Source organism: Thunnus thynnus, chromosome 21 (genome assembly GCF_963924715.1).
Source record: "Thunnus thynnus chromosome 21, fThuThy2.1, whole genome shotgun sequence".
Taxonomy (NCBI): Eukaryota; Metazoa; Chordata; class Actinopteri; order Scombriformes; family Scombridae; genus Thunnus; species Thunnus thynnus.
Genome location: NC_089537.1, coordinates 25,554,651 through 25,581,107, shown reverse-complemented (window position 1 = coordinate 25,581,107; position 26,457 = coordinate 25,554,651). Strand labels below are relative to the sequence as shown.

The 26,457-nt window shown below is 40.0% G+C and overlaps 1 long non-coding RNA gene across 1 annotated transcript in view; it reads left to right on the top strand.

Annotated features, from left to right (window-relative positions):
- The window catches only part of LOC137173179 (uncharacterized), a 43,008-nt gene extending 20,400 nt beyond the window's left edge, over positions 1-22,608 (top strand). The window contains exons 2-3 of the long non-coding RNA XR_010925122.1: positions 19,765-19,884; positions 20,069-22,608. This is a non-coding gene — a long non-coding RNA (uncharacterized lncRNA). The remainder of the gene's footprint in view (positions 1-19,764; positions 19,885-20,068) is intronic.
- Positions 22,609-26,457: the final 3,849 nt, after the last annotated feature.

The window sequence follows — 26,457 nt, the reverse complement described above, 5'->3', positions numbered from 1 at the left end:
GATGAGTAAGTGTGCAATTCCCGCGCAATGCAGCCTGATTATCAACAAGCAAAAGGAAGCAGAAAGAACCATCGTGCTCAGTTCACGTGTGCTTATAGTGTCTCTTATGTGTCACTCGTGTTATTGGAAATGGGTATATTCATAAGCCTCCACCTCGACACAATAGAGCTGAAGGGGATTTCATTTACGGTAGTCACAGCAAAAATTACATTTAAAATTTCAACAACAAACAACAGAGACAGTGTCCCTGTTACTCTGCCTAATCCATGGAACACACTTTCAACAGTTTTAATTGGAACTACTTTCTGTCAAAGAAATAGTCTCCATTAAACACGGCTTAATACCAGCAGAGTTGGTACAGATAAGTGATGTTTCTCTTTACTTTAGGTGAGTTTACCCTTCACAGTCACCACAGAACCGACTTTCATGTTGAAAGTTCATTCTTGACATTAGAAATGGCAGTTTGACAAAGTAACTTTTATTTGTGACCATTTCCTGGTTTGGTTGGTGCACAGGTACATACAGTAACACATAGGACACTGAAAGCCCTTATACAGATAATGCATTAGCCAGAAATAAAATACCTGCATACAATCACATCAAAAACAGAGACAAAATGGGCCAAAATGTGTGTGTGTGTGTGTGTGTGTGCGTGTGTGTGTGTGTGTGTGTGTGTGTGTGTGTGTGTGTTGGGGAAGAGGTGTTACTTAGGTTAAATGATTAAACCATCTCTATGATAAACTACACTAGCACTGGAAAAAGCTAATAAGAGATTTAAGATTATTTTGTCAAAGACTCTTGTGTTATTGTGGGAAGCTATAGTTATAATTACTATTTTTGTTTGTTTGTTTGTTTTTTTGGTTATTCATTGATTCTGCTAAAACTTTGAATTGTAAAATAACTCAAAAATATTCACTAATAATATGAATGAAAGCGTCCAATTATAACTGTCTGACTTCAACCAGAATGAAATGACAGGTTGTAGAAGGTGCTTCATGCTGTGGCTCATCAACCTTTTATAAAATATTTGATTGATTCAATTTTTATGTACAAACAGTTTTTTGTTGTAACTTTGGAACATCTGTTATATTCTTGTGTCTGCTTGCCCGTATGTCCTTGATTAGTTTATTAAAGATTGTAAGTTATAGTTGGAGCCGTGTAAAGCCCTCCTTCCCACCCTAAATACATGCAGATATTGTCTTCTAAAAAACATCAGTAGACACAGTAAACCTTTACATTATTGACTATAGAACAGGACACCTAGTGACATCATTGTATTTATCTATCTATATCCAGGTAAATATTTTCATGGCAATCATAATCTGAGAATTCACTCACAAAGACAAATAACTCAATATTTCATTGATGCTGCACTTGCAGCTGAATCAATGACAAACCTTGCGGAAGAAAAGGTATTGATTTTGAGTTACTGTAATGATGTTAACAGATGCAAATATATCAATTTCAGCCTTGTGCAATGAGGTCAAACTGATGAAACATTACTTAATAAGTACATAATTGACCACTTTAGGCAGAATGCACTGGTGTGGACCTGCTCTGGGCTGCTTAATGTCTGCAAAAATCCAAATTCAAGCAGAATTCTGCTGAGGGACAGCAGCAGTGAAACATACAGTAGAACTGTTACCATGCCTCAGCTGTACTTGTGTTTAGTATTAATAAGCAATGTTAGCATGTTAACATGCTACACTAAGATGGTGAACATGGTAAATATTATACCTGCCAAACATCAGCATTATTAGTGAGCATTGTCATTGTGAGTATGTTGCCTCACAGAGCTGATAGCATGGCTCTAGACTGTAGTTGCAGTCCAAATTACTAAAGAGCAGCTGGTACTAAACTCAGGAACTAAATTAGGAACCTAAACTCCCTCTTGCCTGTTCCTGTTTGCCTTTCCATCCCATCTGACGGACTATAAAGATGATGCACATGCAAACAATGACAGACAAAAACCTAGAAGAGTGCACTCAGTTGAGGGCAGATCTGCACCAGGTGTGTACAGTCAAGATTGTGGCGGAGATAAGAAAAATGGGGATATATTAATTTTGTATCATGCCTAAATTTAGTGGATCATAACCTATCAGGTATGGAATTAATCTGCAGAAGCGCAAGATGCGACCAAACTTCTACAGATGTCATTTTTTGAGCCACGACAAAGGCCAAAATGTGTCCTGAAACAGATGAGGTAAGCCTTGTTTTTAGCCTGGCTGATTGCCGGAAATGGCTTTTACTATGTCACAACGCATATCATAACATGGCGAGGACTGCTGAAAAGACGAAATTCTAAGCTTTACCTGACTAGTTGGATTTGGACTTGGAACAACCTCCTTCTTTTGATGGTGAGCTACTTCCAAACCTCAGTGTGGAATTGGGATTAACTGAACAGAAAGGATAAACCAAACACTGGCTCTAGAGAGAGGGCCTTCCATGTTTTCCGTGAGTTTTGCGGCCACCGTAGGTGGTTACCTGTGTGTCTTGGACTTTACTGGTGTTTTAATACACTGGGCTCCCAACCAAACCTATCTTCTGTAATGTAGCTGGTCCTCACATTTAAACTCTCAATTCAATGATGTTTAGCTAATCACACATGTTACAAATGGTTTGACTTTCAGAGCCCCCTTTCTACCTACCACAGCACCATCCCCATCACTTGTGTTGGTGTGTAGCAGGTTAACTTTAACTCTCAAGTTCTGCTGTTGGTTAAAAGCAGATCTTGAACATCAGTAGTTTGTTAATGCTTCCAGTCACTTTAAACAGAGACTCTGGCTCTGACTCCCCTTGATCTATTGGGCCCACGTGCCTTTATCTGAAGTCTCACTCAGATCCCCATCCATGCTACTGGCACCCAGTGCTTGTCCTAATTGTCCCTGGGCATCAGGGACAGGGAGCAAAGACTTTTGGTGGGGCAGGAACCACAGCCAGGAACTAAATTTAAAGTGAAACTAAAATTGAGTTGAGTTTCTTATAAAGGTTCTGAATACCAAAAGTTCCTCCTCCCTAAAATCTTGCTCACTCTTCTCAATGTTTAGATGGCAAATTTGATTTCATTTGACTGTGTTCTTTGCAGGGCAGCAGTGGTAGTTCCAGGTTGCTCCTACTGAAACACATTTGAGTGGCACACCTCGCCATAATCCACAAAAGGCCTGTGACCACCAGGAAATTGTAATAAAAGTAAGACCAGAGGAAAAATGTCCAGAAGCAGCAGAGTAAATCTTCAAAAAACAAATTTTCCTTGCTGCTTGAGTTGCCTTTGTAGCCAGAATTAAAGGATAATTTTTCACCCAGCTTACAGTATGTAGGCTCAGGGTTGTCAGAGTCATCAGAGACGCCTGATGGGCCGGTGCAGGGAGGGTGAGGAGGAGGAAGAGGAGGCTGACTCAGCAGCAGCATCTTGGCCATGGTTAGCTTGGTGGGCTGGACTGGAGGATGGAAAAGGAAAGCTATTCCATGGCAGCTTGTCTTTGACTGATGGGCTCTTTCTGCTGACTTTCCAAAGGGGAGGACATCACAGGAAGCCACATATATAATGTATATGGTCTTGTCTTTCAAATGCACACATGCATACATGCATGTAGGAATATAAGGAATAAGAGCAATATTCTCCTTTTTCTTATGTCAACAACTTCCACATAAAGATACAAAACAATGAATTGAACAGTGTTTCCTTTGGGATTTTTCTAGCAGCAGTGCTGTTGTGTGTGCAGAGCCCACGATGCCAGGACCTGTATTTGCACAAACCAGCAGTGGAATAACTTAAAAGTAGCTGAGATTTGTTCCAGATAGGTTTATCCATGTCCACAGAGTCATATATCTGAGTCACATGTATAATAATATACAGGAGCTTTTGACACCAGAAGGGCTCTGGAGATCCAGATAAGTGTCATTGTAATGAATCAACTTCAACTCAACCCTCAACCTTAACCCTGTTGGGGGAGTTGGGGGTTCTTCCCCAAGGAAATTTGATGTTATTTGACTAAAAACTATGCATTTCACATTATTTTGGACCATTATCATTACAATATTTATTAAACACACACACACACACACACACACAAGAAAAGTGAAACAACATGCTCACTGATGAAGTAAACTCTATGCCAATGTCCTAGTAATCCTAATTCATTTTGAATATAACTCAACTTTGTTTGTAGAGCAACAACAATAATCTTTATAACAGTAAGCTATTTGGTTCTATTATGTATAGGCTTCTCTCTGTAAGAGCTGTCACTATTGGGTTTATGAAGATCCTATTTTGCACCACTGTGCTCCGCACAGTTGCCCCTCTGAGGTCCACATCTAAGGTATATGTGACTGGTGTGAACTGCTCCTATTTTTACTTCAATGTTTACTTCAATGTGCAGTCATCTATTAAGGAAGTGAAGAAAGAAGTCATATCTTGGGCTCAGCGCCTTGCCAGAGCAGTCCGCCTTTGTTCCAACTGTCAGACCCTCCGACCACCACGCCCGCTGCAAGATATGCCTCGGTCCCAAGCACACCGTGATAGTGCTCACCCCCCAGGCCGCCTGCCTGTTGCAGAGCTTCGGTGGCGAGTGGATGCTGTCGCAGTGCTGCAGATGGAACGTGATGGAGATGGCAGCTGGGCTGACCATGCTAGCTTCACAGGTTAAGAAGCACTGGACATTTTTGACCAGCCCGGACCTGAAGGGGTCCATGGTGCTGGGCACGAGTCAGCCCCCTCCATTGCTGGTACTGCCCCCCAGCGCTCCCCTCTCCCCAATGGGAGATGTGGAGTTTGACAACAAGAGGATAGCCTCACATGCGCAGCTGTCTCCCGCCTCGCCATGGCCTGCTGGCCACCTCTCTGGCATGGCTAAGCAGCTCGATGTACTCCCTCCAGCAATAGCCATATATCGGAAAAGTGATCACAGCTATCCCGACCCTCTCCACGGCTCCAACAGTGGTGCAGGACCAGATTATGGCGTGGCTAACAATGCTGCAATGGGACATGTGGCTCCACATGTCCCAACTCCCAGAACAGATAAGACTGGGGCTTCTGTTACTGTCTCACTTTTTCACGAGCAGGAATCAATTCTTGTCTTCAGTGTGGACAACAGCCCACACACACTCTCTGCAGCCTCCCCACTTCCCACCCATCAGTGCAAGCTAGTGGAGGTTTTTGGCCATGGCATGAGTCAGACTCAGAGTCTGAGTGTTCTGATATTGACACTGACATTGTCACACATCCTCCCACGCAGCCCTTTCATCCCTGCCCTCCCATGGGCTGTGTCGAGCGGGTACTCGAGTCACACGGTGGCGGTGAGGGCATTGCACTGGCTGTCAAAAATTTCCACAGAGGCTCCACAGATGTTTGCATGCCCGCTTTCAAAGCACTGCTCAGTGTGGCAAAGTCTACTTTCCATGAACGAATAGATGGAAAGATTAATTACACAGGGCTACACTCGCTTCGCCAGCCCCCCTCATTCACCAGGGTGTTGGAGACTGTCATGTCATCTCAGACAGAGATAGCTGCTCTGATGACAGAACTGTCGGAGCTCCTGGAAAAAGGAGCTATTTCCCGAGTTTCCCCAGGCGAGGAGAGTGAGGGTTATTACTCCTGCTACTTCCTAGTGAAAAAGAAAACAGGCAGAATGAGACCAATTCTTGACCTGTCTCTCTTCAAAAAATCCATAATGAAGAGACCTTTCCACACGTTAACCATAAAACATGTATTGGAGTGTGCGTGTCCAGGCAATTGGTTCACATCCATCGACCTAAAGGACGCTTAATTCCATGTGCCCATCATCCCCAGGCAAATTCCTTCTCCTTCAGAGGACTGCAGTATCAGTACAACTAGTTACCCTACAGTTATTCTCTGGCTCCATGCACTTTCTCCAAATGTGTGGAAACATTACATAGGAGAAGCGTCAGAGTTTTATTTTATCTTGACAACCTAATTGTGATGGCATCCTCCAGAGAGAGTGAAGCACTCCACACAGTGGAGCTCATAAAACAGCTGTCTATGCTGGGCTTTGCCATACACCTGACAGAAGAGCTCTCCCCTCCCAGTCAATAATCTACCTGGGAGTGCATCTGGATTCCTCCATCATGAGAGCGAAACTGTCCCAACCAGGCTGGAAGTGCTTTCTCCTGTCATGCATCGCACCTCTCAGAGTGGTGACGGTGCTGTCTGTGATGTGCCTGCTAGGCATGATGTCAGCCAGTTACTTGGTCATTCTTTTGGGGCTTCTTCACATGAGAAAACTCCAGAGATGGTTCAGCCATCTTTGTCTTGAAAAGACGCAGAATAACTGTCCTTCCCTCCCTGCAATCAGATCTGACACACTGGAAAACCCCTCGTATTCTATCAGCAGAGGTTCCCCTCAGGAGAGCCATGTCATACAATTCAGTGTACAAAGATGCATCTCTCTTTGGCTGGGGAGGAATGTGTAAATCTCATGTTATGGGGGGAGAATGGCCAGAGCTGCCATCTCTCCACATAAACTGCCTGGAGCTGTCCACGGTGCTGAAAGTGCTGAAACACTTCGCCCCACTGCTGACAGACAAGCATGTAGTGGTGAGGATAGACAACATAACTACAGTGGCATATATAAATTGCCAGGGCGTCTCAGCTCGGCTGCTGGAAATAGCCAGAAGTCTCCTGCTGTGGCCTCATGCAATCTGTGCTCCATCAGAGCGGATTCCATCCCAGGCAAACACAACTGAGCCATGGACCTGATGTCATGCGAAAGTTCCTCCAAAAACAAGTGCAGGCTGAATCCCACACTTATTCAATATTGTGGAACAGGTTCAGGAATGCGGAGATGGATCTGTTCGCCTCATGAGAAGATGCACTGTGTGCGCTATGGTTCTCAATGAGCACACAAGATGATCCACCACTGGGAGTGGATGCCTTCTCTCACTGACCGTGGCCCAAAGCTCTCTTTACGCTTTATCCCCAGTCCCCTTGATTCCTCGCCCTCTAGTGTGCATTCAAAAGGAGAGTTATTCTGGTAGCCCCAGAACGCACAAGTGTGTCAAGGTTCCCGATTATGATATAGCTGCTATCGGGGAAATCATGGCAACTCCTGTGGCGCAGAGACGCGATCTCACAGCTGGACAGTTCAATCCTACACCAGCGAAAGGCCAGCAGTTATAGGTCTGGCCCCAGAATGGGAGCCCTTGGAGAGATGAGGTTTGCTCCCTGCAGTGGTACGCACTATCCTGGGGGCAAGGGCTCAGATCCCACATCATGCCCTCTGTCCCATGCGTTAATCTTCCTCCAGCTGTTAGTAGAGTGAAATCTGGCTCTATCTACAGTTAAAACATATGCAATAGGGCCATGCCTGTACTCATAGAATCTGGGGTTATGGTACATTTTAGCTTGTTCATAACACTTCGCTATTAGCTTAACAAGCACGCTGGTCTTGTGTTAAACATACTTACACTTCACCTGGTTCACTGTCTCCACCTCTCTGCTCTGCTGTCCGCTGTGTGTGTGTTTCTGTGTGTGTTTCTGTGTGTGTGTGTGTGTGTGTGTGTGTGTGTGTGTGTGGAGGAGCTGAGCCCCACCCTCGGTCAAGAACCGACAGAGCAGAGGAGAGGCAACCGCTTTGACTGTTATCAGCCTATTGAATAGGTATTGTCATCACACGTGTCCCAAATATATGGGCTAGTAGGGGCCTATTAAACCTACTAGTAGGTTCAGGAGGCTTTATCACCCAGTTATTTCAGTAAGCCAATGTTGGTGGAGCCCAGTAGGTGAAGAAGACCTGTTATCAGGCATGAGCTGTCACGTGACTGTCGAGTTTCTGTCTGTGACAACAACAAAAAAAAAGAGAAAAAAACAAGGCTGGTATTCCTTTTATTCTCAGTGGAAAATGCAATACTTTAAGATAGTTTTGGCATTAAAATGTGTTTTGATAACATTTCTAGTTAGAAATATGCATTTTATTTTCATAATATTCATTCAGTGAATGTATATGATGTTTAATTTGTCTATAAAAGCTACAATTACAAATGATGTTTAAAGTACGTGATGAAATATATGAAAGTAACAAATGCAGGGATTAAATGAGGGATGTGAAATATTAAGTCCAGTTTGATAACCCTGTTCATATGACCACGGTACACCGTGGGTTAGGGAAGAGCATTGTGTTGTGTGTGCACTTGGTGCATACAACTCCTGTTTTTGGTTGTCTGCTGTGGGTGGGGTTCATTCCATTTCAAATTGCTGCCGGTCAGCTGCAAAACCAAATGCCACTACCTCTGTTGAATGTGAAGGGGGGGACTCCATGAACACACACAAAATCACAGTTACATAAAATAACACAACAGCTCAGATAACTACACAATTCAAAGACAATGATTCAATAATGTAAGCTACATGGTTTCAGAGATAGCAGTGTCTGTAGCAACCACCATAGCAACAATAGAAAGACCTCAAAGAATCTTCATAATAACTGACAAAATAAACATCATATACATTCAAAGAACGAAGATTATGGAAATAAAATGCAAATCTCTCACTAGAAATGTTATCAAAACGCATTTTGATCCTGAAACTATCTTAAAGTATTGCATTTTCCACTGAGAATAAAGGAATGCCTTTTTTTTTTTTTTTTTGTCGCTGACAGAACCTTGGCAGTCACGTGACAGCACATGCCTGATAAGAGGCCTTCTGCATCTACTGGAGTCCACCAACATAGGAAACACTGGGCTTGGGACTGAGAGTTGAACACAGAGTATACAAGTCAGAAAGTATGGAGTGATTGAATCAAGGCACCTTTAGATCAACAACCGCCGACAACAACTGCCATTTAAGTTTATTGCATGTCAGCTGCATGAGATGTCTTAATAAAATCTGTGTCTGATTGCACAATATCAGTTTGAGGCTGTCAGATTGTGCGATGAATGTGTGATGGATCATAGTGAAGTTCCAAATCTGCCATTGGTGGACGTGTCTCACATACTTTATAAGTATTCAAAAAGTACTTCATTTTTCATAAAAAACAAAAGTCAGATTTCTAACCACACCCATCCTAACTTCAGTCTTTGGCCACTACAGCCTATTTTACTGAAGTTACGCACAACCAATGGAAAGTAGCATCATATCTGTGATTCATGTGTCATGTCTAACAGAACTATAGGACTGGGACCTACTGCAGTATTTATTAAAATGTTTTTTTTGTTTTTTTTTCCATCACCACCTGTAACTGATATTGTAAATCCAACAAAAACAGCATCCCCAGATCTCAGCAATGAAGTGAAATCTTATCATTGGAATGATGACCACAACTACAAAGCTAAGACTGAAGATGTAAAGAACGCTGTCAGATGATGTTTATACTTTCAAATCCAGATGCAACAACCTTCAACCCGCAGGCCCTCAGCATCTTCTGGTCATGGTTAGTCCATCTGTGTGATCACAACAGTCATTTCCATTTCTGTCAATAGAATTAATGAGAAAAAAAAAAAAATATTTGGATTATTTGAAAAATAGATATCATGCTGACGTGAACATATTGCATTTGTATAATGCTGTGTACAAGCTGCTTTAACTCTGGGATGTCATACAGCGACGGTGTCAGTAAAGTCACTCCCTCAGCAGCCTGACAGAGTGTGTGTTATAGACCCACAGCAAACTGTTGGAGTGTATTTATCTGCGATGTGTTGTAGGAAGGCTCAGCAGCAGGTTTCCATTCAAACAAAGCAGAGTGATGAATTAAGACTCAGTGGGATAGAATGAACACAGCTGACGGACTGCTGATGAATGGCCCGCTGATGTTTGAATATTACACACACGATGGAGTCAACACACACATTAATACACACTGTATGGCAGCAACATGCGTGTGCATTAGATTCATACTGCATGCCCACGTTAGGAAAGGCTTCATGAAAAGTTTGATTTGAGCAGTACATGTTTTATGGTAATCTATGTCTGCATACATATTGATATCTGTTACGATAATGTCATGTTCTTCATACCATTCCATATATTTACAACATGTTTCATATTTAATCACCCATATAAATCAATACACTGTAGGTATCATTTGTAAGTAGCTGTTTTTCACATGCTGAAATAATAAGCTGTATATCAGAGGTGTAGTGGAGCATATACGCAGATATACAGCATATTCCCACCTCTGGACAGTACTGTCTGTATACTTAAATAAAAATGTCCAGAGATATGTATCAGTGAACATCTTGCAGAGCAACCCTGCAGCTAATCACATTACAATACTTAATGTATCTATGGTGTTGGCTGTGCAGAGGAGACTTGTGTTCCCTGACTTAGGCAGTGTCTCCATCCAGGCATGCTTTTGGGGGGTGGTGTGCTGGGGGGGATGCCTGGGCTAGATGACAATGGGCCTATATTTAATTAAAATAGACCTATCTCTGACTGCTCCTTCAGTTGTTTTCAACAATAACAGACTGATTAAAATAGAGTACAATTACTCCTCCAAACAAAGCACATAGCTGTGCAAATAACAATAAAAATGTAACAGAAATAACAACAGGCCTACTTGCTCTGACAAAGTAGTAAAGTTTTCGACTGAGGTAGACAGCTCTTTACCAGAGAAAGTATTCACTCCTATGTAGCCCTGTACATCTCTTACAGGTTTTGTACAAGGAAAACTAGCCTATCAACAGCCTCAGGCTGTGCCATGGACTGCATATGTAAGACAAAAAGTGAGTGTGAAGAGAAACAATCTGGTGAAATGGTAAAACATCTGCCTGTGTTTGACTTGGCTGCCAGTGTTTACAAGCAGACAGCAGATGCGAACTGCTTGGCAACAAAGGCTGTTTAGTTACAAGCTAGTTAGCTAGCTTGGCTCCATTCACAAGTACTACCGTTGTCTATCATAACCTATCAATAAAAAAAACAAAACAATGCTGACCAACTGCATGTGAACTTGCAGCTTGTGCTTAATAACACACGTTGCTGCTGATATTAATTTTGACACTTTATTTGCTATTATCTGAGCTGTTGACGCTTAACCTGATAGTCTCGCTGTCTGCCTGGACTAGCGCTGTGTCTCCATCATGTCGCAGGAGAATTTCTGAGAGAGGGGGTGAAAAAACACTGGCACGGCTTTACAGAAGAAACGGGTTATGTATTTTAACGAAACATCAAACTATGTCGATACAAACGGTGGCCTATTGTCTCATCCTATCTCTCAGAGGGTGCGGAGAGTCCGGTTGGGGGGTGTTGTTAGTAGTTGTTAGTAGTATTTCTGATTTTTTACTCAATGGGTATATACAGTTCAATAAGGAGAGATCAGTTGGAAGTGGATAATCATATTTATTGAGGTTAGCAACATGTGCATTAGCGATTAGACTGCATCAGTGTGAAGCATCTTCATAAAGTGTAGACCCATATAAAGACAGGCGTTAGGACAGGATCTGCTGATGCTGGTGAGGTAACACCAGCAGGTGTTTGATGGAAACTTTCAGTTGATTCTCCCTGGATATCATGGAGGTCATGGTGGTGATGGGGAGGAAATGGGTTACACAATAGTGAAAGACAGAATGGCAGAATTGGAGTGATATTTAAAAAACAGCAGCCAGGGACTGATTGGATGGAGGAACACAGGCAGATCATTTGTCAGGTATAGTGATCTTTGAATTGTGAATTTAGATATTTTGACAGTGTCAGAAAGTGGAAGTGAGAGAGAAAATTGCAAAAGGAGGAAATTAAGGGTAAATAAAGGCAGAAAGTGAGGGAAGAGATATTCCTTATTGAACTTTCACCAAAGCTTCATAATATAAATACATCAAGATGGTTAAGTACAATTTGGAAGTATTTGTACTTGAGTGTATCCATGTATTCTTCTGCTTTATACTCCTATCTGGGGGCACGGTAGAGTTATGTCTTGGTAGAGGTGGGTACACTAACACAAATTATCCACAGGGATAATTAAAGGATAAGCCTGATGCCTGGTATTGTAGGCTTCAACAGGTGGAACATTACTAGAACGAGTCCAGCAGGACTAGCGACTGACACATCTCCATGACAACTGAGCAAACTGGTGAAGGCACACACAAAGTTTTTCATTTGTACGGTATAATGGATATTTTATTTTAGAGTGGATTTGGGTGGTTTGTGTTGTAACAGCCTCAGTAAACGAACAAAAATATGTCAACCAATAGACACCCTTTATCACCCATTAGTTTGATGAAACATGAAGCAAGAATCATCATCATTGTACAGTCTGTAAAATATTAACTTTCCAAAATATAAAGTAAACTGAGGTGTTTCCATGCTGATGGCAGAGGAATCAATATTTCCCATTCTTCAAACCCATGTATTATTATCACCATCCACTTTTCATTTAGTTAAAGGTACCCTGTGGAGTTTTCTTGTAAACAAATAAAACACGCTGTGTATCCTCAAAGAGAAACCTGCATTGTTTAGATCCACACTTGCTTGCTGGCAGTCTTCTTCTTCCCTGAATTTCCTGCTGAGTTGTAATGTTTTATGGCACATTACCGCCACCTACTCTCAATTTGAGGAATAGCATGGAACTGGCTGCAGGAATGTGTATTGCGTTGTCCAAGTGCTTGCTCCAGCATTACTTCATAGCACTACCAGTGGTCAACAATCCCACAGGGTGCTGTCTATATCTGTTAAGTTTAAAGCCGCAATCCCTTTCTCTGGTGCATTAACTGAAACATCAGTGCTTTCATAGTTTACAGTTTAACTGACATTTCAACTTTCATCTGTAATAGTTGATTTTCATTTCTTGCACTTCACTTCATGTTTCAACTGCTTTCCATGCTTACACACCATCAGACATTTAATTTGCTTTCAAACCATGATATTATTATTATATAGATAATGATTTACTTTTCAGCTGCTTTCAACTCTTACACTTCATCTGACAGTTTAACTGCTTTCAACTCTTCAACTGTTAATTCAACTCAGCACATGTATACTGTGCAGAATGACAATTCAACTTCCAACAGGGCATAAACTGAATTTTCACACACTTTCAACAGTGTACATGCTTTAAGAAAACCCTTATTTTGCCTGTACCCCAAAAAATACATGTATCCTGTCTTAATAACTACAGACCTGTGGCTTTAAACTCAGGAATAATGAAGTGTTTTGATAAATCAGCCTTCATCCGCTACAGTTTACTTATTGGTCAAATAGATCTGTGTGGAAGTTGCTGTATCACTGGCTCTGCATACTGTGTTAAAACATCTTGAAGATTAAACAATTGTGTGTCTCCTCCAACCTCCAGAGCTCGGACCAGCCGCCTAAAAGACAGTTTTTACTGCCAGGCATTAGATTATTGAACAGTAAGCACAGTGCTTTATTATTTGTAGGATTCACACTTATTGTTTGTTTGTTTTTTTTCTTATTTGTATATAATTTTAAGGACTGAGAGAGCCAGGGCAGATGTATGTCATTGCATTTGAATGTACAGTTCTGCTTTTTAAATGTATATGACATAAACTTGAACTTTTCAGCTGGCACCTCAACTCCTTTCGAATCTTACACTTCAACTCCTTTCAGTGCTTCAACTGAAGCTCCCAGACAAATTCACATGCAAACAATTCATATCAGTCATTTTACACCTGCTTACACCTATTTGCACCTGCAATTATCAGCCTACTGTATTTGATCAAATAAAAGAGGGTAGTCAATTAAAAGCTGGGTCTCCGATGATGGACAAGGGCGTCGTTGACACAAACAAATAAAGGCCAGCCCTAAAAACAGGCCAGGAAAAACAAGGGTGGATAAACTCCCGGTGCCTGTTGTAATGTGCATGCTGGTTTAGCATAAAAAGTAGTTAGTCTATGTGTATAGCCCTCTAGCCAACCATCACAGAGAGGGAAGGGGGTAGGGGGAGACACAAAATTGTTTAAATATGGGGATAAGAGCGCATATTTTAATAATGATGATGATGGTGACACTACATGAGTATGGGTAACCAAGGTAACTTGGCTAATACGACGAGTATACATCCGTGAGCATGCTATCTGCATGCTTCAGCTAAGTGGCGCATTGCCAAAACGTTCTGGGTGGAACTCTGGGTGCTAGAATTATTGTTCTGCACATCGGAGTAAGTGGATTACCGGTAATGCAGTAAGAAAAAAATAACAAGAGCAGATGGAATTAGAAATAAAGACCTCTCTCTTATATAAGCTTGCTTCCAATAAAGGCCTGGTACCCTCTGCAGTTGATGTATATAAAGAGCCCTATTTGAGGAAATACAGTAAGTGTGCACACTTATATTTTCTTTAGAAAATATACATAGACAGTGTGGAATTAAGGGGTTAAATTAGCAAAAAAAAAAAAGTATTAAATTGTAAGCTTGTATAAAGTTAACACACTTACACCTTCTATTTGGTTAACAATCAATCTTAATTGTGGTCAGAATGAATCCCGATATTCCAGATAACAGAGTAGCATCTTCATTTTTGCAGTGCTTGGTTATCTGGTATTCAGTATGTGTGCAGAGAGCCCAGTATTTGTATTTGTATCTTTATTTGTTGAGTCAAATAAAACTGGAAAGAGGCTTAAAAATCCTGTTTTTGTTTTTCTTACACTTTTATTTTAGTAAATCAAAATGATACAATTAAGAGTTCATGAATAAACTACCTTACGGAGGACGTCCCCACACTGGGTCTCGAACTGGAGTCTCCCAGATCATAGATGACTGCTCTGACTACTGAGCTAAAACTTTACTCATCACCTCATTGCAGACAGACCTCTACCTATACACCCGTAACACAGAGACAGCACAGTGTGTAATGTGTAGAGAAGAACTTTAAAGGCGATTATTGCTTTGCACTTTTCATTTATTGCCTATTTTTTACAACCTAACTTTGTGGAAAGGAGAAGGGGAACAACAGGTTATGGAGAGTCTCTTGGGAGCACTTCACTTGTGTCAGTAGCTCAGCTTTATCTCTGAGGAACATCCCCAACTCTGGAAGTGATGTCCAAATTAGGAAATGTGCATCATGTAGCAGGTGGATGTGACTCCCCTCGTTGAGAACTGCTGATAGACGTAACAGCAGAGCAGAGCAGAGGAGAGACACTGAGATAGCGATGTAACCGACCTGCACGCTGGTATTTAACGTTTTTTTTTTTTCTTCCCAAAAACAAATAACATTTGTATGAAACAAATATTCATAAAAAACCCACTATTTGTGCTTTGCTGAATAATGTCTTTGTATTTGGGCACACCCCTAGAGTGTATGTAAGTATTTTACCACTCAGACTCAAGGTGCAGGGAAAAAAAAAATCAAGCTGCCATGACCATGGAGTATATAAGTCCTTGTTTTTATGACACAATCTTTACATCAAATCTGCTGTCTTTGTTTCACCTCATCAGAGAACTAGCTGTGGGTGTCACAGTGGAAAAACTTTTCCCCCCATTTACTGTATCTGGAAGCTGATCCCCCCCCCCCCCTATTTAGCCATTCTAAATAGGATGTAATAAATCTCCTCTTTTCCCTGAGATATGTACTTAAATGTCCTTGCTGATAAATGTAGGCCTTCATCCATGCCCAAATGCATTCCGTTAGAAAGATGAATAGATGCGAATGGTGGGAAAAGAAGTGGAGGGGGAGCGGGCAATGAATGGGGGAGGGGAGGCAAGAAAAGGCCATTTTCTAATGTAGATGGGTTTGACAGAGTATCTCCTGGCTGGAACAGCTAACGGTGAATGAAATGCATCAAGAGATGTTACATTAACCTGAGATGGGAGGCGGGAATGGGAGAAGGAGGGAGAGAGAAGGAGAAAGAAAAAGAAAGAGAGAAATCCATTTCAATGTCATTTGTCTTGTCTTGTCTTCATGTGGCACCCTGGCTTGGTTTCTCTTATTCTGTCAGCCAAGCTCACTCTCACCTTTTCCCCCTTTTTCTCTCGTCTCTTTCTCCATCTCTCGCTCTCCTGATTCTACTACTCTTACAGCCTCTCCTCTTTTCTACACCTACTCTTACCTCTGTAATGGTCCCCACTCAAACATGTGTTCTATGCTTTTCTTCCTATTTCCATCTCTTCCTCTCCTCTCCTCTCCTCTATTTCCTCTTCTCCTCCTCTCTCTTCTGGGCCATGTATGCATAATATGATCCAATATATTAGAGACATTAAAACACAGGGCTCTTCTGTAAGACAGGACCTCAGAGTTTGGGTAAAAATGCAGGAGTCAACTTAACCCATGTGATTTCTTGACACTGGCTTTACTTTGTCATTGTTTTGAGTACCACCAAGTTCATTGCTGTTTTGTAAAATCAAATATTTCCAAAATCAACCAACCACCCTTGTTGAAACGTCTTTTAATAACTTCTTTGGTACTTCTGTCTTTGCCACAAACTGAAAAAAACAGAGACACACATAATCATATGACCACATTAAAAAAAAAAACCCAAAAAACACCAATCAACACCACCGTCAACACCAATCACAGATAGATTCATTGCATTAACACTGCTGTGGTCAGGAGCCATAATATGTAATGGACATCTGAATCATGTCATCAGTTCAAAATCTGGTTTATAAAGATTCTTATTAAATGAGGAAAATTTGTGAATTGTCAAGATGATCAAACAATGTTCCAGGTTCTCCAGGAATCCAAACACAACATTAGGTATAAGGTTCTTATTTTTATAAGGTTCAGTTTTTATGCTTTTATGGTGCATATGGATGAACATATTTGTAATTAATCAAATTAACACAAAGTAATTGCCATACAGACAACATGCAGCCTTTAGGGCCCCTGAAGGTCCGGGCCCCCAGGCAGCTGGCCAGATAGAAATTCAACTTTGTCACCAGTACATTATTTATTTTTCAACTGAATAATGTCCCACTCAGTAACATCACAATGAATGGCATTTAAAAATGTAGTGAAGGGTTTGGAGGCAAACTTAATTGGAATTTGTAATTGCTTCTTTAGCTAGATCCATTTCCTCTTGTCTGTCTTTTTTAGGGGAGTTGCTACTGTAGGTTTTGTTTTATGGTTCTAATGTTTGCTTGTATGTCATTTGAAACATTGTATTGCTGCTATCTTGGTCAGGGATTCCTCCAAAAAGACATAATGTAATCTCAATGGGACTCACCTGGTTAAATAAAGGTTTTTTTTGTTGTTTTTTTATTTTTAAAAAAAGACCAAATATGTCGTTGAGACCAAAAATGTTTGCATGTCAAGGATTTATGGTAAAGTACAAATATCATCTTATTATCAGATTATCTGAACTGTCAAATATTGACATGGTAAAATACAGTATCAGTCAGGCTCTAATCGTATATATTACTAATCTACACTACATTTTTCACTTCATCTGTCATGTCAAGGAATTGCTCATTAATTTTCTGATCATGACCACATTTTTTCAATATGTCAAGCAGCAAATGTAAAAAAAAAAAAAAAAAAAAAGGATTTGATATGGAAAGTTGCAGATTATTAATATATGTCAAGTCAGATTAAAATTCCATAAAGAACAAAGAATTTCTCAACCTGTAGAGTTCCAGAAGAAAGAAAAGACTAATGTATACAAATATATATTTTCAAAAAAAGAGACAAACACCAGCACCTTCCCCGAAACATGTCCGCTCGCCACCACAACACACACACACACTCACCATGCTTGTTGTTGTGTTGTTGCCTCAGAGATGGCAGCAGCTGTCAGTGTGTTAGCGTGTGAGATAAAACCAGGAGGCTCAGTGATACAGCAGGGATCTGAAGTGCCAATTAATTAGGATGAAGGAAAAGAGTGTGTGAGCACGTTGCAAAGCCACAGCATCAGCACAGATGTGGAGAGCAACATTTCTTAAAAGTGTGGGCTGGGACCAAAAAGGCCATATTGTGTAGAAATGCAAGTATTTCAGTAACGATCCTTCATTCCAGGGTGAAAGACTGCGTTTGTCATTTGTGTCTCTGACTGAAATCTTTGTAAAGACCCAAAGTGAAAGTCAGATTATTCAAGAGTCTTTTATCTTTGCACGTCCTTGTCTTTAAATGTTTTCATCAGATCTGGCTTCATAGTGTTTGATGATTTAACAAATCATCAAAGTGTTTGATGATTTGCTTAATGAGCACAGTTTTACCTGCACCAGACACATTAGTAACAGTAATTACACTAATGCTTATCATCATAAACATTGTGGCAAAATAGAACATAAATGTCTTAGTTTACATTTGTAGTCATTTGGAACAATTGTTCAGCTCAGTATCAAAGTTCTTCTGCATTTTAATGCAGCAGAAATATACGGCATTAAACTGTGTTAACCAGTACATCCTGCCTCCAAGGCTTTAACAAATTATTTGCCAAACTTATCTGAAAAATACCTGCAAGGATGGGAGTAAGACTTGAGTTGGAAAGTAGACTATTTGTGTTTCACTTGCTCATTTATGCAGAACAAATCCAATGAGAGAGAGTTGGTCAAAAATACCTAAAATACAGAAAAGAATGTTTTAAATGACATCACCATGGTCTTTTTCCTTTGTCTACATTTGTATTTTGCTTAAACCTCCCAGTTTTTGCATCCGTGTAGTTTGACATCGGTATCATATAGGCAGAGTATAAACACCTCATGAGTGCATGCTTCTTGCTCAGTTTTCTTTATGGTGCTGATTGTACCAGTTGTAATGGATCTGATGATTGGATTGGTCATACAGTTACAAATCACTCTTACAAAAATGATTCATATGAAATCCCATGGTTAAGGTTTTGTTAGGCTAAGAACAAAAATAACTTGATTAAAGGGGACATATTATGGTTTTTGTGATTGTATGTTATTTATATCCTGTTATGATGTCAGATATCTATGTTAAACATGTTCAGCGTTCCAAAACTTGAGGTGAACGTATGTAGAAATGTTCCCTGCAAGTCAAAAGTCAGGGCTTCAACCTGCTCTGAACGCCTCGTTTGTGATGTTTTTTTTCTACCTTGCTGACCAGTTGACCCATAAATAGCCGTCTGTTCTGTAGCCTTGGTTGCTAAGGTTGTTGCTAAGGTTTTTCCATGTGTTGTTAGCATTGTCCACTCTCATATATTTCAGATTGGATTTCAGCTTGAACATGTACAGATGGATTTGAGAAGTTGACTTTTTGATTAAAGAATGAGAAAAAGCCTCCTGACATAGCCTGCAAAGAAGTCATAAGTTGGAAGCTAACCAATTAGAACAGAGTGGGCTCATCAGGAGGGGCGGGCTTAAAGAAACAGGAGCTAAAACTGCCTGCAACTGAGGGGTTGTCAGTAAAAGTTAAATAAAGAGTTTTTTTAACTGTAAATCATGCAAAAAAATATTCCAATAGGGCCCCAGATTAAAAATATAGACCTGGCAATGTGCAGAATATGTCCTCTTTAAAGTATGGGAACAATCATTTTCATAGTTTGAAACAAAACAAAACAAGTTTCACAGAGATCCTCTGTGATTATGTAAGTTGCTATATGAGATTCACTAAACATTTCTTCATTTTGGAGGTATTTATTATTATGAAGAACAATGAAAATCATTGTATTTACAAGACATAAATTGTTAATCGTAGCTGAGTGTGAAATGGTGAGGAGGTGTATTGATTTATTATTAACGTTTTCATCACTTTCATCAAGACCAACACAAGCTATAGTGTTCAGACTATCAATCCACACAATCATGCAATGTGTACTGGTATGTATTTCAAATCTTATTTTCGTCCCCCACCACCTAGATGTACTCATTAAATCTCATTAAACAGTGTCTACTGATTGTTCTTACCAAGATGAGAGAAGGTCTGAGAGTTGATATAAAATGTTAACAAGTTCATCTCTGTCTCTTTCAGTTGTTATTATGTCACTTTACAAGACGGGATTGGGAGCCGTATGCTGCCAAAGCTGACAAAAGAGCTGCCACCTCCCCTGCATGATTGCTGCAAAACACAAATCCTCTTTTGGATTTACAGGTGACACTATGTAATTGTAATATTATCTAAGGATAAAAAAAAATAAAAGACAGTGCTCATTTTAGTAAAGATGCAAATATAACATTTTATGTCATTAAGTATCAGGTCTCTGTTAGGGATAGGTGTGTGTAGTAGTAATGTGTTTATTATTAACTGGACATGTACCTGATCTTTTTTCCTTTAGGATCTATGGACTGTGAGCACACACATGTGAAAAAATGACCAAGATGGCATTTTAAAATATCATATTGGCCTGAATATGAGACTTTTTTTTCCCCTGGAAATAACATCCTACATTTGAGGACTGGACACAACATCAGATATCCTGTCTTTTGAAATGTTAAGAGTGTCTGTTACAGAGTGTGTTGCATTATGGGTTTGTAGCATTATTGTTGCTCAGTGAGTTACTTCCTTCAAGTCCGTCTATAGTGTGTTTTTTAAGGTCAGTCGGCCCCAGAAGTCATCAGGAAATCCAGTTCAACCTGTGAGTGTTTCTGATGGCTCATGTGACGTGTTTTTTCTCTTGACGTCCACCACTGAAACACAGCAAGGACTGAATCATCTGTCAAGCAGCCAAAAACTGCGGGCAGATGAGGAGGAACTCAAAAAGAAATCTGAAAAATGTCAGAGAAAATCATTTTGAGAGTGTGAGTATGTGACTGATAGACAAGATACACAAATGTGGGATTTATGTTCTGCTTTATTGGAAGTATTTCATGTATTACTTTTATGTGGTTTTATCAGGGTCATCTAATAATCAGGCCGATGGTAGATATGGTACATTTCTTCTCTGTGTGATTCCTCAATCTAGAATAGAACACATAACAATGACTGATCTGTTTAAAAATGTGATCATTTATTTTCTATCTATCCATCTCTAGCAGTTTGTCTAAAAGGTGATTATAAGGAGGGTTAGTACATTAATAATACAGCATTATTATTACCTTATTATTACCTTTGTTAGTGTCTTTTTTTGGTATTATCATTATTATGGAAACCATGATGATAAATTTCACTATCTAGATGTACTTAAATGTATATTAATGCAGAAAACAGAAATCATGTCTTCCTCTTGTTGTCCTCTGAGTCATCAGTCTCATGTGGTGCAGACATCACCCCAACACACACACACACACACACACACACACACACAGTCTCCTCCCTTGGTTCAGAGCAGTATACTGTAGCTTGGAGCGGTGCAGCAGCTTCCTCGGAGCAGCAGCCCAGTTCACAGTCAGGTTAATTGTGGGTGGTGAAGCGCTGGGTGGTGCAAAGCTAAGAGAGGAGTTTATTTGCAGATTAAATTACTAGTTGGAAAGCAGCAGTGGGGGGACAGAGTGGAGGGCGGGGGCACACACACTGCTCTGGCCTTGTGCATTGATGGTGTAATGGGCCAAGCAGACTTACAAAACAAGATAAAATATTTTTAATAGAGGCACCCAGTGAGGTTCATCTGACATTTATGACAAACAGTCAGGGATTTTCCTTAAAGGTGCACTCCATTTTTACACAGCGAGATGAGTTTACTAGTCATAGCGAGTACTTCTCTGTTGTATAATTACTGAGGCTCTGGAGGAGCTTTGTCAAGTCTGACAAAACAACCCCCTGATGATGTCATTGTGATGTCATCAGCTTTATCTCACCAGGCTTGGACACTACATATTTCTAACAGGAAGACTTAGTTACAAACTTAGATGTGTGGAGTTTGAAAGATAGAAAAAAGGCAGAGGATGTTAAATGAAAAATGCTGTGTTTTTGGAGCTTGACCCATACTAGAGACTAAATGTCAGAATATCTCAGCCTCTGCTGCTTTGATTTGGACTATTCTTTTTTTAAAGAATACTTTAATATTATGTGAAATACACATCATCACTTTTTTGTCCCAGAGTGACATGAGATGATCCTGATGGCCATACTTGGTTGTAAGGGACTGCAGATGAAAATTAGCTTAAGCTAACTCTGGTGCAGTAAATCAAATGTTAACATTTAAGTTTAACACTGTACATGGTCCCAACAGTACAACAATACTGTAGCTTGATAAATAACAGTTTATATTTATATGTCAGGTTGCCAGTGAGCACAGGTTTTAGTTTTGGTCTCTGTACCAAACCTGATAACCTCACTGTAATGACAAGAATCTGGGATGCTGCACACAGTCACTGCACCCGGCACAACTCCCCCTAAAACAAACTAAACACATTACATTTCAGTTTCTGCACAGATTAAACAAACAAGATACAATATGTTAATCTGTGAGCTTTAAAGGTGTTTAGAGGTGTGTTTAGTTGTGTTTTTGAACTTTGAATAGAGCCAGGCTAGCTGTTCTCACCCTGCTTCCAGTCTTGCTAAGCTAGGCTAACCACTTCCTGACTCCAGCTCTGTACTGAACACACAAATGAGATTTGCATCAGAAAGAAAATTCACTATTTCAAAAGTCAGCTTCTGAAGCAAAACCAATGAAAGCAGTTATTATTGAGGAAATATTATTATTAAATTATTATGAATGTTTTCTATTTTCAGTTTCCCATTGTATTGATATTATTGATATATGATATTGATATTGATCGTTAGATGCATTGCTCATCTCATTTTATGTATGTATTTGATCAGTAATTAAAATGTATAATCATCTTTGACAGTTTAATTGATTTTTTGATTGGCTGTTGCAGCCTGAGTACAGAGATGTTGTTCTATATTGTGAGATCAATGTCTGATGAATGTTACTTTCTCAATAAATGTAATGCTGGCAGCTTGCTGGAGTTCACTTTCTTTCACATGACTTCATTTTGAAGCATAAGGCCTGGTTTAACCTATGAGAGCTCTCCAAGGCAAACAATGTACAAGTGAGCCCCTATTCACCCCTTACACTCTGTGCACAGTTTTTCTATGCTGCAGTATGACTTTGCCCTGGTTAGCTGTGTGGTAATTCAGTTAAAGACATTCATTTGGGAATATGTGACATAAGCATAAGGTCTTTAAACTAGATTTTGACACAGGGAGCCTCTTCAAGACAGTTCCTGAGATTAGGTATTAAAGCAGGATCTACCTTAAGGCTCTTATAATTTCAGTCAATATTACCAGAGACATTTTTGATTACATTAGCACAAACTAGTTAACACATAGTAAGCCTGGAGCATTCAGGGCCCCTGCAGTTCTGGGGCCCTGCGGCAGTTATCCATTTGCCACTTGCTGGCATTCTTCTATATTTTTCTTAATGCCAATAAATCCCCTGAAAAGACTAAAACCAACAATGTGTTAGTTCATCTCTCAGTAGCCTACTTCTTCACTTCTCTACCTTGTCTGTGGCACTCAGCCCCAAGCCCATCGGGTCCTACTGTACATCTCTAAAAAATACCTCACAAATATAGTTTCATCTTTAAAAGAGGCTCAGCTGTAGTTTTTAACAAATGTTACTCAAACAGGAGGAAATAGTACATTTTTGGGGACTATTTTGGATTAATCTACATTTGGTGCTCTGGTGAGTATTTCTGGCAGCAGGAAGGTGTGTGTGGGGGATTGAGTCAAAATAAACGGCAGTGTGTGTGTTCATGTCAATGAAGGAAAGAAACATGTCACCCAGTGCAACAGTGTGGCTCACTGATGTATTTTAATAGTTTTTGGACAACAATGGAGTTCTGTGGCACTGAGGAATAAGATATATCAGGCTTTGATACACACATACATAGCTACTTGTTAGTAGATCAGTCCATTGTTGGTTTTGGTCATTTTATATAATAAAGTATAGAATTTTAGCAGACTTATCATCTAATGGTTGCATTGTGTTATATCATTACAGGATAGCTCACCATCACAGTTGGATCAAACTTTCTCCGTTTCTCTCTCTCCGTCTGTCTCCTTCATCTCCATTTTACTGCTCTTGAAAAACAGAAGCTTGACCTTTTCAAAATGACAGGGAGCCAGTCTATAAAACAAGCAGCAGAAGCAGTGACTTTCATCTAAACAGGCCCACTCCAGCGCCGCACACTTCTCTCTCCATTAGGTGTTCCAGTTAAATTTACACGTGGGCTCACTGACACGAACACACACACACACACACACACACACACACACACGGAGCGCCGCACAGCTGCTGTCGGCAGGTCGAGGTGGGCGAGACGCTCGGTCCAATCATAAGTGAATCAGTGTATTTTCTGTCCCTTGACTGCCGGTGACAGATTGAACCATTATGTCTAGATGAATACTGTCTGCTTTTCTTCTGTTTCTTCCTTCGCTTTTTCCCCAACTTTTATCTATTCCGCTCTGCTTTGTTTCGGTTTCTACCGGAGTGTGAATTCATTTCAAGCTCACTGCTGCAGGGCTGAATTTTATTGTGTTCTCAAGCTCTGTTCACATGGGAGTGATAGAACTTGAGGACATCCACTGATTTGTAAAAACAGCAACACTTCCTGATTTCAATCCTGGAATCTGAATCTGCCATGTTTATTTGGAACGTGTACAGTAAAAACCTCAGTGTAAACCACCTCAGGCATTTTTGGTAAACTCTTTTTCTTCTTTATTTCTTTCTTCTTTTCCTCATTTTATGAGGATTGGAGTCTCTGTGGGAATCTACAGAGGAAGGAAAACAAATGCTAGAATTCCAACCTGTTTAAATACTTGCACTAAATCAGTTCAGAAACTTGAATGTCTTATCATTTACAGTATACTGTACATGTTTTCCAAGCCTCAATATACAGATCTATATAATTCACTCCTATTCAACAAGACAGTCATCAAACATCTCAAAAGCAAGGGTCAATTTTCAGCAAGATATAGTATCTTAACTATTTTAAAGTCCAACTGAAACTAAATTGTGCTTGTTGTCTCCTACAGCATATATCTGCTCGGTAAATAACTTGATCTGTTGTCTCCTTTGAGAAAAAGAAAAAACTGAAATTGCTTAGTCATTGCTCTTCAGTACCACTGCTAACAACACAATGCCCATGACATGTAGCTACAGTGCAAGTTTGTGCACTCTGTCTCCTTTCTGTACTGTGTAACACTGACACTGTGGCCGCCTGCCAGCTGCGGTCAGTCAAACACAGACACCACCGCGCCCTTCCTGCTGGCTGAGACAAACACACTTTTTCATTTCTTTCATTCAAAGACATATTTTCTTCCTTTTAATAATACAAAACTATTAAAGGACAGGTTCACAATTTTTCAAGTCTGTCTTAAAAAAACAGTCAGGTGTCCATATGAACAGTGAAAGAGCTTTTCCTGGCTGTAATCATTCCTCCTGTTCATACTGGCTATTAAAAGATCCTTCAAATGTGCTTTCAATGTAAGTGATGGAGGCCAAAATCCACAGTGTTTCCACACAGTCATTTTGTGTAAAAATGCATTTAAAAGTAGATCTGAAGCTTATATGAGGCTTCAGCAGTCTGAGTTAGTCATATCAAGTGGATATCTGACACATTTACAGTCTTCTTATCATCAAATTCCCTCTTTGTGTTTCCTCGGACAGTGTTTCCCTGTTGAGCTGTGGTGGAAGTATAGTAACAAAAAGAGGAACTTTGGCACTAAAAAGACTGTAACGTTGAAAGATATCTACTTGATTTAACTCATTTGAGTGACTGAAGCTTCATATTAGCTTCAAATAAACTTTTAAATACATTTTTGCACAGAAGGAGGACTGTGGATTTTGTCCCCCATCACTTCCATTGTAAGTTCATTATGTAGGGATCTTCTAATGGTCAGTATGAACAGGAGGAATGATTACAGTGATATTAAGACAGACTTGAAAAATTGTGAACTTGTCCTTTAAATGGACTAAAACTACATTTATATAGCGCCTTTCTAGTCTTCCGACCGCTCAAAGCACTTTTACACTACAAGCCATATTTACCCATTCACACACACATTCATACACTGATGGCAGGCTGCCATGCAAGTTGCCAACCTGCGCATCAGTAGGATCTAGTCATTCACACATACATTCACACACCAATGGTGCAGCCATCGGGAGCAGTTCGGGGTTCAGTATCTTGCCCAAGGACACTTGGACATGCGGACAGGAGGAGTCGGGAATTGAACTACCGATCTTTCGATTAGCGGACGACCGCTACCTCCTTAGCCACAGCCGCCCCTTTAACTATATATTAAAAAACAAACAAACAACATGATGACATTATTTTAGACTGCAGAAGAGGGATGATTGAATGTGATTTCAGTTGGACTTTTATTTTTCTCATTTGGTTAAAATTTAAAAGACTGATTTTATTTGCATCATCAGACAACATGTGCAGTGAAATGCAGGCTGACATACTCCTAAGGCTGTGCTGAAAAGACTTGAGTTCAATAAAGAATAATAAGAAGTAAATGAAAAAGTAAGAGTGTATCACAAAATGTGAAAATTTACAAATGTTTATAAAGTGAACTATACACGTATATAATATAATAGTGTATCTTACTGTCAATATCTTATGTGCATTGATTTTTTTTTTTTTTATCCCTGTGGACCCTGTTTCTATATAAGCGATACCCCTAAAGACAATATTATTAGTCCATATTATATCTGGCCAGAGCTTTGAGAAGCCTTTTAGTTTGCATATACATGCCAGCAAACAAGTGATT